Source organism: Cnephaeus nilssonii (genome assembly GCF_951640355.1).
Source record: "Cnephaeus nilssonii genome assembly, chromosome: 14".
NCBI classification, from domain to species: Eukaryota; Metazoa; Chordata; class Mammalia; order Chiroptera; family Vespertilionidae; genus Cnephaeus; species Cnephaeus nilssonii.
In genome coordinates, this window is record NC_137085.1 from 42031687 (window position 1) to 42045347 (window position 13661).

At 47.6% G+C, this 13661-nt stretch overlaps 1 protein-coding gene across 1 annotated transcript in view; it reads left to right on the forward strand.

Annotated features, from left to right (window-relative positions):
* The first annotated feature begins 11982 nt into the window (after positions 1 to 11982).
* CEMIP2 (cell migration inducing hyaluronidase 2) overlaps positions 11983 to 13661 on the forward strand; it is a 71580-nt gene continuing 69901 nt past the window's right edge. Inside the window, exon 1 of the mRNA XM_079791119.1 lies at positions 11983 to 12494. The gene's annotated coding sequence lies outside the window, so the exon portion shown is untranslated. The remainder of the gene's footprint in view (positions 12495 to 13661) is intronic.

Sequence of the window (13661 nt, forward strand, 5' to 3'; positions counted from 1 at the left end):
ACAAACAGCCCTGTCCTCCCGCCCTCCCCCTTTCCGCCCTCCGTGCGTCAGCGCCCCGCAGCGCGCCCCAGCCCCGGCGCTGCAGACAGCGCGATTTCCTGTGCGAATGAAAGTGCGAAAGGCCGAACGGATGAAAGGATGACTGGTCCTCCTGTCACACGGGTGACACCGAGGGCTTGGCTTTAGGAAACGCCTTTGGTTCGCCGCCGGCCTCCTCATGGCAGGTTTCCTCTGAGAGCTGCCTTCCCCCGGCGTGGGAGACGCCGCGCCTCGGGCTGCAGCAGGTGTGGGCGCCTACTGTTTGACGTTTCAAAGGATCTCTTCTGCCTGTTGAATCCCTTTAGCTGTTTACAGTATGAGATTATGGGCCCCTGGGATCTCTGTGCTGGAAGAAAGGTCAAGGTTATTGACGCCAGCACCCACCCAATAATAGTCAAATATGCCCTTCACACTGTTGCTTATGCGCGGTTAGTGAAGTGGTTAAGAGCAAGACTTCCTGGGTTCACGTTGCACCTACTAGCTGTGTATTCTCACACACTTTACTTAGCGGCTCCGTCTTAGTTCCCTCATCTGTAACACGTGGGTAACAACAGTATCTACCTCACAGGGTAGTGTGGGGACCAGCAGACTTTATCTTTATATATCTCTATCTGCATCTGCATCTACATCTGTAAAGCTGAGGCACAGAGGATTTGGGAAACTTGCCCAAACAACGATGAAATGGTTAAGTCAGAATTTGAGCTTGGGCCTCTTAAGCTCTAATATCTTCAAGAATTGGAAAATAACTCATTTTTCCCATTGAGACTTTGGTTTTCACAGTGATTGGCACATAAATTCTCAAATGATAGCAATTATTATTGCCAATTTTTTTCTTAGAAATATATATGTATGTATATGTATATATATATATGTATATATATATATATATTAATTTCAGAGAAGAAAGGAGAGGGAGAGAGAGACAGAAACATCAATGATGAGAGAGAATCATTGATCGGCTACCTCCTGCACACCCCCCACTGGGGATCCAGCCCGAAACCCAGGCATGTGCCCTGACTGGGAATCAAACCATGACCTTCTGGTTCATAGGTCAATGCTCAACCACTGAGCCACTGTGGTGGGGCTATCATTAATTTCTATTAATACTTTATATGTTGCCAATGCTCTTTCTTTTTTTTTTTTAAATTATTGATTGATTTTTAGAGAGAGAGGGAAGGAGAGAGAGAGATTTATTGTTTATGCATTCATTGGTTGATTCTTGTATGTGCCCTGAATGGAGATTGAACCCACAACCTTGGCTTATCGGGACAATGCTCTAACCAACTGAGCTACCAGGCCAGGGCTCAATGCCCTTTCGAATCACCTTTTTTCTCTTTTAAAAATTTTTTTCCTCCTTGCTGAAGCAGGCTTTACTTGATTTTACCTGTATACAATATCAGTAGAGTAATCTTGCCTCTGGACAGCTGTGTCCCACAGAAATAATAACTCAATGGGTACAGAAGCATTTGACAAAAGTTACTTTCTCTTGAAGCACAGGAACTTTTAGTCAGAATTCAGTCCCTTAGTGGTTCTGAGAGGAACTGCTCTTACTGTTTTTTGCTCAGATCCTTTTTCTTCCTGAAGACTCAGGATAATTAAATATCCATAGACATTTATTCTAACACTCCACCAGGTGCTTGGCAGTAGCCTCTTCTTACACACAGCTGGATGGCGTGCTCTGGAGGCAGCCTGTTCCATTTTGGATAGCTCTTATTATTTACTTTATTTATTCATTCATTTATTGGGAGCTGAGAGCTGTTGCCAAACACTGAGCTGGGGGGTACAGTGGAGAGTAAAGACTCACGTTCTTCATAAGACAACCAAATTCTGAATCCCTTGATTTTCTTCCTATTGATATCACTTCTGCCCTCTGGAGAAACAGAACAAGGTTAACTGCTGGTCCTCACAATAACCCTCTATATACTTAAAGATGGTTTCCTAGTTGCCTATGTGACTAAAATTTTTCTTCCAGGTTTTCCTTGTAAAGATAGTATTTTAGTTAATATTGGCAGATGACCTAAAGATGATGGAAAAAAAAGTGAGTCTTATTTATTTTCTCTGAGTCTCAGTTTTCTTATCTTTGAAATAAGGATAATTATATCCAATAGGTAACTGAAAAATTGAGTTATTGTGTTACTTGTGTGAACTAGAATAAATAGGTACATGTATCAGTGCGTGTAATAACATTAAGTATCTTGAACTGTATGCATATATGTACCAGGTACTCTTCTAAATGCTTCACGTTTAACTCACTGTCATAGTAACTCTGTGGGGTGGACACTATGATTATTCCCATTTTACAGATAAGGAAGCAGAGGCAGGGAGAGCTCAAATAACTTGTCCAATGTCACACAGCTAGTAAGTGGAAGAGCTGAGACTTGATCTGAGGCAGTGTGGCTCTAGAACCCTTGCTTGTGTGTCTCTGGTTGGTAGCCATTTTTATATTGGGAGGGGATGAGAGAGGGACAAGAATAAAATGTGTAGAAGGAAAAGGGGAACAGAGTTTGAACTTAGAGCCTGATTTGATCTGTTTTATTTTCTTTTTTTAAAATATATTTTTATTGATTTCAGAGCAGAAGTGAGAGGGAGAGATAGAAACATCAATGATGAGAGAGAATCATTGATCGGCTGCCTTCTGCAAGCCCCCTACTGGGGATCGAGCCTACAACCCGGGCATGTGCCCTTGACTGGAAATCAAATCTGGGACCCTTCAGTTCGCAGGCCTATGCTCTATCCACTGAGCCAAACGGGCTAGGGCTCATCTACTGTTTTAAATAATTGTCTTCAGTTTGAAATTTAGTCTCTCCAGTTCACAGTCTGGCCTCAAAAGGGGGCTTCCTTCTTCCCGGATTGCAGCTTCCAGCCCATTCAGCCCCCTACTCACACATGTGGTTCTCTCTATACCTCATTGTGTGGTTCTTGGCAGCAAATATCCGTTTTCTTTCCTCAACACATCATTTGTTAGTTTCTTAGATTGATTCAACTTACAAACATATTTTTTCACTTAAGTGTGGTTTTCTTGATATAATTTGGTTTCTAGCCACTTATTTCTCCAAATCAGTCTGCTAACCTGGGAAATCACAGTTTCAACTCAAATCACAAACAAGGGGGTAATTGCCTTAATACATATAGAGCTTTTACACATCAATGAGAATAAGAACAACAGCCTAGGAGAGAAATACAGGAAAAGACACTCATCCTCAATTATTATTAGAGAAATATATGGTAAAGTTATGATGTTTTTCCCTAAGGCAAAGATAGGTACATATCTCTTCATCTGTATTTATATCTACGGTCATAAGTTCTGCTGGTGAGACCGTAGGAAAATAGGTATTCTCATATGTTGCTCTTGGTAAAATACATTGGCATAGCCGCTATTGAAAGTCAAAATCGTGAATGCATACACCCTTTGTTTAGATCAGAGTTTCTCAACCTGAGCACTAGCGATATTTTGGGTCAGATACTTTCTTGTCCAGTGCATTGCAGGATGTTTAGCAGCACGCCTGATGCCGGCAATACCCATACCCACTAGGACAACTGAAGTGGCTTCGAGACATTGCCAAATATCCCCTCCCCGGGAGGCGGGGAGCGGGAATCATTGTCTCTAGTCAAGAACCACTGATTGAGGTTTTTTATTGCTGCAGAACATCTACCCCAATCTTAGTGGCTTAAAATAACAATGATTTCATTTACTCAGGATTCTAAAATCCAGCTTGGACCCAGCTGGACAGTTCCTCCGCTATTTTTGCCAGTGGTCACTCATGTGGCTGCATTTATTTGGTGGCACTGGCTGAACTCAGCGTGGGGGCGGGGGTGGGGGTGGGGGGCTGAGATGGCTGGGCTTTCTCTCTCTCTGCAGTGAATCCCGTCCTCCTTCCCCAGACTTGGTCTCTCAGTATAAGAAGAAAGTGAGGGCATGACACTCCCTTCGTGTGGTTTTCCAGCAGGGTAACCAGGCTTTTCACATGGCAACTCAGGGCTTCCAAGCACATGGAAGTGAGAGCTGACAGGCCTTCCTAAAATTGTTGCTTATTTTCAGCCAAGCAATTTTTCTACATTTCTATGCAAAGTGAGGAATAGGTCCAGAAAGTCACCTTTGTGACTTTATCTTATTGATTTATTTGGTATCTGGATAAGACTAGTTCAAGCAGAAATTATGCAAAATGTTTGCCATTGGCCTCTGCTGGGTCCACAGTATTCCGAGCCTGGATTCCCTGGTCCTCAGGACTTAACCTGCCCTGGCCCTTCCCTTTTCACCTTCTTTCTTCTCAAATTTCTGTTCTTGGGGCTAACATCCTTTAGATCTTAGCTTAACTATCACTTCTCCTGTATTCTCTGACAACATTATCCGGAACACCCCTCCCCCACCCCAGCTCCGACAAGCGGCCAGGACCACCTGTGCAAGTGCTTGGAAGCCTCTGCTTACATCACTGCCATTGTTGCCTTGGCCAAAGCAAGTCATAGGGCAACATCCTGAGTGATTGTGGGAGGGGGCCTCACAAGAACACCCATACTGAGACGTGTGATTCACTGAGGGTCATCAGTGAATCTTCTATCCCTCCCATTATTCCTAATTTTATTTATCTCCTTTACAGAATTTATCACAATCTGCATTACCACTTGCTAATTGGTTTACTTGTCATTTCCCTTGCTAATTGGTTCACTTGTCACTTCCCTTCCATTAGAGAGAGGAATCCCTGCTGAACTACATTGGCATGTGCTGTCTTATTTACCTCCAGAATCTATCAGTGTTTGGCATGCAGGGCAACAATAAGTGTTTGTTGAATAAATACCTGAGCTCAGAGTTTTCTAAGCTGTGTTCAGCTCATTCACAGAAGACCATGTGACCATGGAGAGGGTTGAAATTCCTCCCTTGGTTTTTAAGCACCTTGTACATTTTGACAGTGGTTTTCTGAAGGGGGGGGGAAAAAAAAGCTTCAGTTTAAAGGTTGGTAAATTCTTACATCCAGATGGAACATAAAATCAGATTTTCCTACTTTTGTCATTTTTAACATTTTTCCATTGTACTCCTAGAAACTTGGGAAATATTTGATGACTTTAGTTAGTTATAATATTTCAAGTAATCTTGATGATCTTTGATGTTCTCTTTGGGAGGGGGGGATGGAGGGGAGGGATTAGAAAGGGATTTGTGGAATTCAGATGGGCTGCTGGTAACTTCTGAGAAGTTAACTGTGGATTTTTGAATCAATGGTGATCTCAAGTTCCCTGGAGACTTCTTTTGTTGCCCTGATATTTTGTTGCAGGGATATATTATTTTTTTCTTGTTTTTTTTTTGTTTTTTTTCTTTTAGGTTTTGAAAATAACTATGGAAAATGCAGAAAGCTTTTATACAATATATTTTGGGGAAATTGGACAGCTATGAATTTATGCAAATGAGGTACTCCTACTCTTGCTTTTCCTTCCTAATTATTCTCCTTTGAAGAGCACACAGGATCCTTAATCCTTCAAGGTAAAGTGGATTTATGCTTCTTTGCTGGTTGTCCAGAAGAGAGGAGTAGTAAGGAAGGGATAAAACCTCAGAGATAATGGATGATTTCAGGATATTGCTATCATTTTAAATTAAAGTCTGTATACATACCCAGCTTTCTCAATTTTTATACAAATTCACTATTTAAAATCATTCAGTACACATCTATATGTGAACATGATGAAAAGAAGTTACATTTCTCAGGTATATTTCTTCAGCTTACGTATATCATATAGTCCTCATACAGCAAACATAAGATAGTGGTGGCAATATTGTATATACCTTAGGCATCGTAAAAGCAAATCTTTTTTTTTTAAAATATATTTTATTGATTTTTTACAGAGAGGAAGGGAGAGGGATAGAGAGTTAGAAACATTGATGAGAGAGAAACATTGATTAGCTGCCTCCTGCACACCCCCCACTGGGGATGTGCCCGCAACCAAGGTACATGCCCTTGACCAGAATCGAACATGGGACCCTTCAGTCCGCAGGCCGACGCTCTATCCACTGAGCCAAACTGGTTACGGCCGTAAAAGCAAATCTTAATAAAAAATATTAGCAGCTTTGTTCTAGTTTAGTGATCCCAGGCTACTCATTTCCCTTCTCAAGGACAGTGTCCTCAACTGTGAGATGAGGCAATTGGGGAAATGTCCCCTCTAGTTCTTGGGTCTGGGTGCCAGCGGCAAAGCAAAACCCACTTTAGTCTCTTAAAATAGAAAAATACTAAGGATACTTAACAAATACTAAGGGTATTTGTGCAAATTTTGAAGATGTCAGATGGGAATCAGGATGGAATCAGGAATCACCTTTTTCAGGTCATGTTTTTGAATGAGAAAAAACAAAAGAGATTTAATTCCTACTTACCTAACAGAACTTAGAGGCCTAAAAGAAATAATATTTTCCCTCTCTCTGAAAAGACCGTGTCAGAGTTTTAGCTGTAGTAGAATCGCTTACATCACACTTTAAAGCAAGTGTTCAGAAAGTTTAACTGGAAATATGTGGTCTTCCTAACAGGCTGATGAAGTGTGAAAATGAGTTAGCTGGATGGAAGGACATACAGAAAGAAGAGGTGGTTTTGTAGCTACTCGGCTGAGCCAGAGCAGAGAGAGGTCACACTAACATTCCGTAATGTTACTGCACCAGGTCAATGGGGGAAAAATTCTTCTAAGTCTTTTAATAAAGGTGAGGGTGGCAAACAGCATATCAACACCTTCCTAGTGAAACATTAGTCACCTGGAGAATCATTTCCACGCCCACACACCAAGTGTAACAGGGAACAAGTATGAACAGGAAACCATGATTTAAAAGCAATCTGTTCAGACCCTCACGGAATGAAACACTGCTTGTTGGAATTAGAAAGTTCTACAGCCTGAGAGAAAACAGAAAGGGGAGGAGTGGGTGAGAGTCAAGTGAGGTTTTGTCTTAAAAAGGATTTAAGCTGGAAAACTTAAGCAAGCAGAGGCACCAAGTGCTAAACGCAGAGGTGCACAAACTCTTTCCCAATCTTGGTATTGGGTCCTTTCCGCTTTCCTGCAGGCTCTGTAAACGCCTTTGTCATCCACTCTGCAAGAAGTGTCACTGTGCAGAGTGAATCTCTGAATCCCCAGGTGCCCAGTCTAGCAGTTGTGAGGAAGTGGGCAGGACAGGCATGTCCGGGGTAAGACCTGTTTAATAATCATAGCACAATGTGGAGCAGTTGTAGCAGATGTGTATCCAGGACCATCGGAGCCGCGGGGAGGCCCAGACTGACCCTAGAGTGTTTATGGAGGGGGTGACATTTAATATAGTTCTCAGGAGATGAAAAGGACAGTGGCAAGTATGGCATAGGGTTGGGCCAGCCAGGGCAAAGGATGGGAGGACTGCATTTTAGAGAGATGAGGAAAGGGAGGCACCTACAGAGCCAGAGAGGTCTGAAAGAATAAGACATGCTTGGAGTGAGGTTGCTGTTTCCCACCATTAAAAAGTTTCAGTCCTTGAGGTGATGCTCACGACATGTTTCTCATGGCCTTTCCCTCCAACTGGATCCCTGGAGCCCTCGGTTTCCTATCACCACACACACACACACACACACACACACACACACACACACACACACACACAAAAAGTCATTGTGAGAGAAAGATTCCAATTTAGCCAACCGTGGAGGTGACCAGAGGCACCCATAACACAATTTGCTGAGCACTTGTGGGCTGTGTAGCTAAGCCCCTTACAGAATTACCAGATTTAATTCTCATAATGACTCCATGTGCTAACTACTATCATTATTCCATATTAAAATGAAGAAACTGAAGCAGAGAGAGGCTAGGCATCTTGTCCGAAGTTCTATAGCTAGTGAGGTATGGATCCTACTTCTAACCTAGGCAATCTGACCGAAGGGTGTCAACTCTGAGCCGGTGTGTTCTTCGTCAAGAATGAGTGCTGCCACCACTAGAAAAAACACAAAACAAAACAAAACAAAACAAAACATCGTATGAGCATCCCACTCATCATCCTGGGGCTTCTCTCCTCCGATGGAGAGGACAGCACAGCACCGAGGGTGTCACATACTGTGTAAATGGATGACATGGAGATGTGTTGACCAGATCTGCCTTCAAGGGAGGACATGCTGCCCAGCTCTGAGTGCTGCTGACAGCTGGCCCTCGTAGGGACTACTTCAGCAGCTGAGTCCCCTTGCCCAAGGTCATGCCACTCCGAAATGACTGATTCAGGAGGATATATGAAGGTTTAGCTATGTGGGCCCAATACTTCTGAAGGGCCATGCTAGCTCCAGGGCCTTCAGGGGGTCGGGTGAGCCTGTTGTAGGGCCCACACTGCAGCTTCACTTCTCCCTCTGTCCTATCCTGCTTCCCCAGGTGTCTGCCCCTTGAGGATCCCTTAATGAACATACTGCCACTGGCTCTCACAGCCTGCTTCCCTGGGAACCCAATTGGTGACATTAATTCCACTGACCAGAGAAATCTCTGGCCTCTCACTTTGTTCTGCCTCCTCTGCAACTTCCTTTCACATTAATTTCCTTTGATTTTTTTCCCCATGTTCCTGATCCTATATAATAAAGAGGTAATATGCAAATTAACCATCACTCCAACACACAAGATGGCCACCACAAGATGGCCTACAGGGGAGGGCAGTTGGGAGGGACCAGGCCTGCAAGGGAGGGCAGTTGGGGGCAATCAGGCCTGCAGGGGAGGGCAGTTAGGGGTGACAGGGCCGGCAGAGGAGGGCAGTTAGGGGTGACCAGGCCTGAAGGGGAGGGCTGTTGGGGGGCACCAGGCCTGCAGGGGAGGGCAGTTGGGGCAATTGGGCCAGCAGGGGAGCAGTTAGGCATCAAAAAGGCTGGCAGGGGAATGGTTAGGGGGCAATCAGGCAGGCAGGCAGGCAGGCGAGCGGTTGGGAGCCAGCAGTCCTGGATTGTGAAAGGGCAGTCAGACATCCCTCGAGGGGTCCCAGCTTGGAGAGGATGGAGGCTGGGCTGAGGGACAACCCCCATCCCCTGTGCGCAAATTTCATGCACTGGGCCTCTAGTAAATACACTGAGTGGCCATATTATTATGATCTCTGAATGCATAATAATCTGGCCACTCAGTATATATCCTATATAATAAAAGTCTAATATGCAAATTGTCCCCTCAACCAGGAGTTCGACCATCAGGTAGGCCAGCCAACCGCCCATGTCCCCTCCCTCTGGCCAGGCTGGCCGGACCCCACCCATGCACGAATTCATGCACCGGGCCTCTAAAATATACATATACATACACTGAGTGGCCAGATTATTATGCGTTCAGAGATCATAATAATCTGGCTACTCAGTGTATATAAAAACAAAAGTCTATAAATTATCAAAGGTAGGCTTCAAAAGATTAACCTGCTTTTTTGGTTAATATACTTTATTTAGAGCAGTTTCAGGTGCACAGCTAATGTATCCATTTTCCTTGGTTTTGGCAATACATGTAGAATAAGGGAGTAAGATCTCTTTAAAACCAAAAACTTTCACTAAAATAATGTATATGAACTTAATTGTTATTTTCAATGTTTGAGGGATTGACAGGCTTGATTCCACTAGGCTCTTGCTGTGTGACCTTAGGCCAGCTCCTTAAACTTTTTCAGTCCTAGTGACCCTGTCTCTAAAATTGGAATATTAATTATTGGGAGGATTAGATAACATATCCAAACAAAGTGCCTGGCACTTAATAAAGATTCATAAAATGGGCATTTTTCTGTAAATTTGGCATTGCACAGGCCACAGGGTGTATTTGTTTCTGGTGGCTGCTGTAACACATTACCACAGACTTGGTGGCCTAAAACAGTAGGCATTCATTCTCTCATGCCAGAGGTCCTGATTCAGTTTCACTAAGCTGGAATCAAGGTGTCACCAGGCCTTTCTCTCTAGAGGCTCTAGGGGGAACCCTTCCTTGTCTTTCTTCCAGCTTCTGGTGGCTGCTGGCCTTTCTTGACTTGCGGCTGTATTACCCCAATCTCTGCCTCCATGGTCACGTTATCTTCTCATCTTCGTGTGTCAAATCTCCTCTCTGCCTTCCTTTTATAAGGATACATGTGATTGCAGCTAGGGCCCACTTTGATAACCCAGGATAATCTCCCCAAATGAAGATTCTTAATTAAATCCCATCTGCAAGACCCTGTTTCCATATAAGGGAATATTGCCAGGTTCTAGGATTAGGATCTGGTATCTTTGGGGGGTTATTTTTCAGCCTACCATACACGGTGACACCATTCCTGTCCTGTCTTTTTAAGGCATGGTCCTAAACATTTCACCTTTGAACCACTAAAATCATCCTTTGTTCCTTCCAGTTTGTCATTCAAAACCATCTGCCTTATTCTTTAAAAAAATTATTACTATTTTTTAATCTCCACCCTAGGGTATGTTTATTGATTTTAGGAAGAGGGAAAGGGAGAGAGTGAGAGAGAAAAACATCCATGTGAGAGAGAAACATGGATTGGTTGCTTCTGATCAGGATCTAATCCACAACCTAGGTATGTGCCTTCCCGCCACCTTTCGGTGTTCAAGACGTTCCAACCAACTGAGCCACACCGCCAGGGCCCATCTGTATTGTTTTTTGAGAACTTTCCTCCCTCTTCCAGAAGGGCCAGTGGCTCCCCAAGTTGGGTGTCTCTTTAAGGTCTCAGCAGTGAAGCGCACTGCCATTTTGCAAGGCTTTAATGAATTCAAGAATGCTCTCTAGCACTGTTTCTCAAACTTACATATTCCAGGCCCCTCTGATTCAGTAGGTGTGAGGTCTGGGAATCCACAATTTTCAAAAGCCACAGGGAAATCTTATCATCAGCTAAGATTTAGAAACATCCATTCCTACAAAGTCCTGAACCCAAATGCTTGAAATAGGAAATTCTCCTTCCCGCCTGCTGGGTGTGTCATGGTTACATGACTGAGTTTTTAGTAAAAGAAAGAAAGAAAAAAAAACAACAACCACAGAACAGAAAACTGAGCAATCCTATTTGGACCGTACCCACTGAAAGAGTTCCCTAACGGGAAAGCTTCCAATTCCGAATTAAACAGGGAATGACGGCGGTCCGGATTTGGCAATTCTGCTGCTGTCACTTGCTCGGAACCTCGTGGGTCTGACATGGAGCCCGGGCCGCGCCCAAGGCTGGAGCCAGGCTTGTCCTCCGTGACAGCAGCTCCGGCGAGGGGCGTGGTGGTGGTGGTGGCCGGGCTCCCCCAGCCCCGGTGGGGGCGGCCACACAGGGGCACTCGGACACTGGGGTGGGCCGGGGAGTGGCTTTCAGCGCCACCCCTGCAAGCCGCAGCCATTCCAGAGAGGCGCGGGCAGGGGGCGTGGGGAGCCGGAGGTCTATTTATTCTGCCTCTAGAACGGGGAGCCGGGGCCCTTCAGAGCTGCCAGAAGGCTGTCCTGACCCGGGAGCTGGCTGGGTCTTCGGAAAAGGACTCAGGACCCAGCGTCGGTGGTTGGCCAGGTGGGGGCGGCAGTGGTGCGGTGGCCGGGCGAACCGAATATTTGCGGGAATTGTGCAAGTCCCTTTGGGGATGGTGGGGCGCAGAGTTCGGTTCAGCCGGGAGCAATGAAGGTGCGGTGTCCAGCTCAGCCCTGGGGTGATGGGGACGCAGTGTGAGGCTCGGCGGCAGGTGATGGGGTGCAGAGCCAGGCTCAGCCGAGAGGTAAAGGGGGGCGCAGGGTCAGATTCAGCCCGGGGGCGGGTGCGCGCGGCGCGGCAGGGCAGGAGCTCGCAGCTGCAGCCGGGGCGCGGGTTGGGGAGCCTTCCCCGGCGGCCGTGCCCGGGGGAGCGGTGCCCGGGGGAGCGGTTCCCGGGCGCCGCAGAGACGGGCTCTAAGTGCCCGCGTCCCCGGCTCGCCCGGAGCCGGTGTGGCGGGAGGAGCCCTGCGCAGCCACCGCCCCCTCCGGCCGCAGGCTCCTCCTCTCCCCCCACCTCCCTCGTCTCGCTGCCCGCCCGCCCGATCCGCAGCCCTGGGCCCTGGAGAGCTGGTCGCTTGTCTGGCCGGCGGAGGCAGAGCGCGACCCTAGCGAGCCGCGGCGCCCGCCGACTAGGGACAAGCGCGACTCCCGGGAGCCCGCTCTGCCCGCTGCGGCCGCCTCCTCTCCATTGTCGCGGGGACGCTCCGGCCCGCGCCGCCCCGGCCGCGATTCTCCTCCTCTTCCTCCCGGAAAGTCGAGCGCCTGGCTCCGGGAGAGAGCGAGCCGAGGCCCCCGGCCCCGCGGCTCGGGGCTGGAGGAGGCGGAGGCGGAGGCGGAGGGAAGTGCGCGTCACTCCGGGAGGCGAGTTGCCCCTCCAGGCGGAGGCTGTGGCTGCCAGTTGCCTAAAAGCAGCGGCGGCGGCGGCGGAAGGCGCTGGGGCTCGGGGGCTCCCTGGCCATGGAGAGGAGAGCCGGACCCGGGGACGCGCGGAACTCGGCCCCGTCTCTTTGGACCTCCGAGTAGACACCTGAATTAGCCGACACTAAGCGGGGGAGGGAAAGGTAAGAAGAGAGGGGATCACCCGCCCCCCGCCCCGCCTCCCTGGCTGCCCCCTGGGGGCCACTGTGAGAGCGCGGACTGCGGTCCCCCAGCACCTTCCCTGCTCCCGGCGTTTTGGCATTTGGGCATTTCTGCTGAAATGGAAAACACTCCCCCCCCACCCCCCTTCCCCACTATCCCCGCGCGCCTCCTTCCCCCCTCCATGGATTGGGAGGAACAAGATACCCCGGAGTAAATCCTCCCCGTAAGAAAAGGGTCTTTGGGAACCTTGGGTCTGTGATTTCGTTCGCTCCCGCTCTCTTTTCATTACGTTTCACGGGGAAGGAAACAATGGACCTTTGAAAGTCTGCGTGAACGGCCTCAAACTTTTCTGGAGAGGTCTGGGCTGGGGGGTAAACCCCACAGGAAGCCGACTACAGTGAAAGGTTGGTGGAATGCGTGCTGCAGGGTCGCGGCTTCAGCGCGCGCGCGCGTCTGCCTTTGGGGTGATCTTTGTCTCTTCACTGTTCCCCGCGGTTGGTGGGCCCCCGCCCCCACCGCGCTCTCTGTTAGTGAGAGTAAGGCGAGGTTTTAAAATCCGCGCAGGACTCTAGTAATCCTGGCTTTCCAGTGCAGAGTTGTGAGGTCTTGGCAAATGAGGGGGAGTCGTGAGGACCCCAAAATGCTGCAGTTAGTGCCAGTTGCTACATCCCTTGCAGTACAACGTAGGGCCCGACATCCCTGGATGCTCTCTCTCTCTGCTGGGGGTTGAAGTGTGTCACTAGACCTCGCTGTGGAGCAGAAACCCCTCACTTAAATTCTCCACGTGAGGTTAGGAAAACAGACGCTGCTGTCGGTCTCCTTTCATCAGCAGTGGGTTTAGGAAATAGAATGCCTAATAACTGGAAGAACTTTCATTCCGAATAGGAGCCACTCACTGGCCTGTGTTCACTCTCCTTGCTTCAGTGTGACAATGCATTTTGATCATTGCACGTGCTGAGCTTGTGCAGATGTTGTCTTCCTGAGCTTTTCCCAGGGAACAAAGTGAAGAGAATGTGAGGAAGGGAGAGAGAGGGGAAGGTTTCACCTGAGCTGAGGGAGGCCTGAATCCTTAGGGCAGTCAGGCATGCCCGTTGGAAATGGCTGTGTCAGAAACAAACGCATTTAAGATGTTGAGCCCTCAGGTTCTG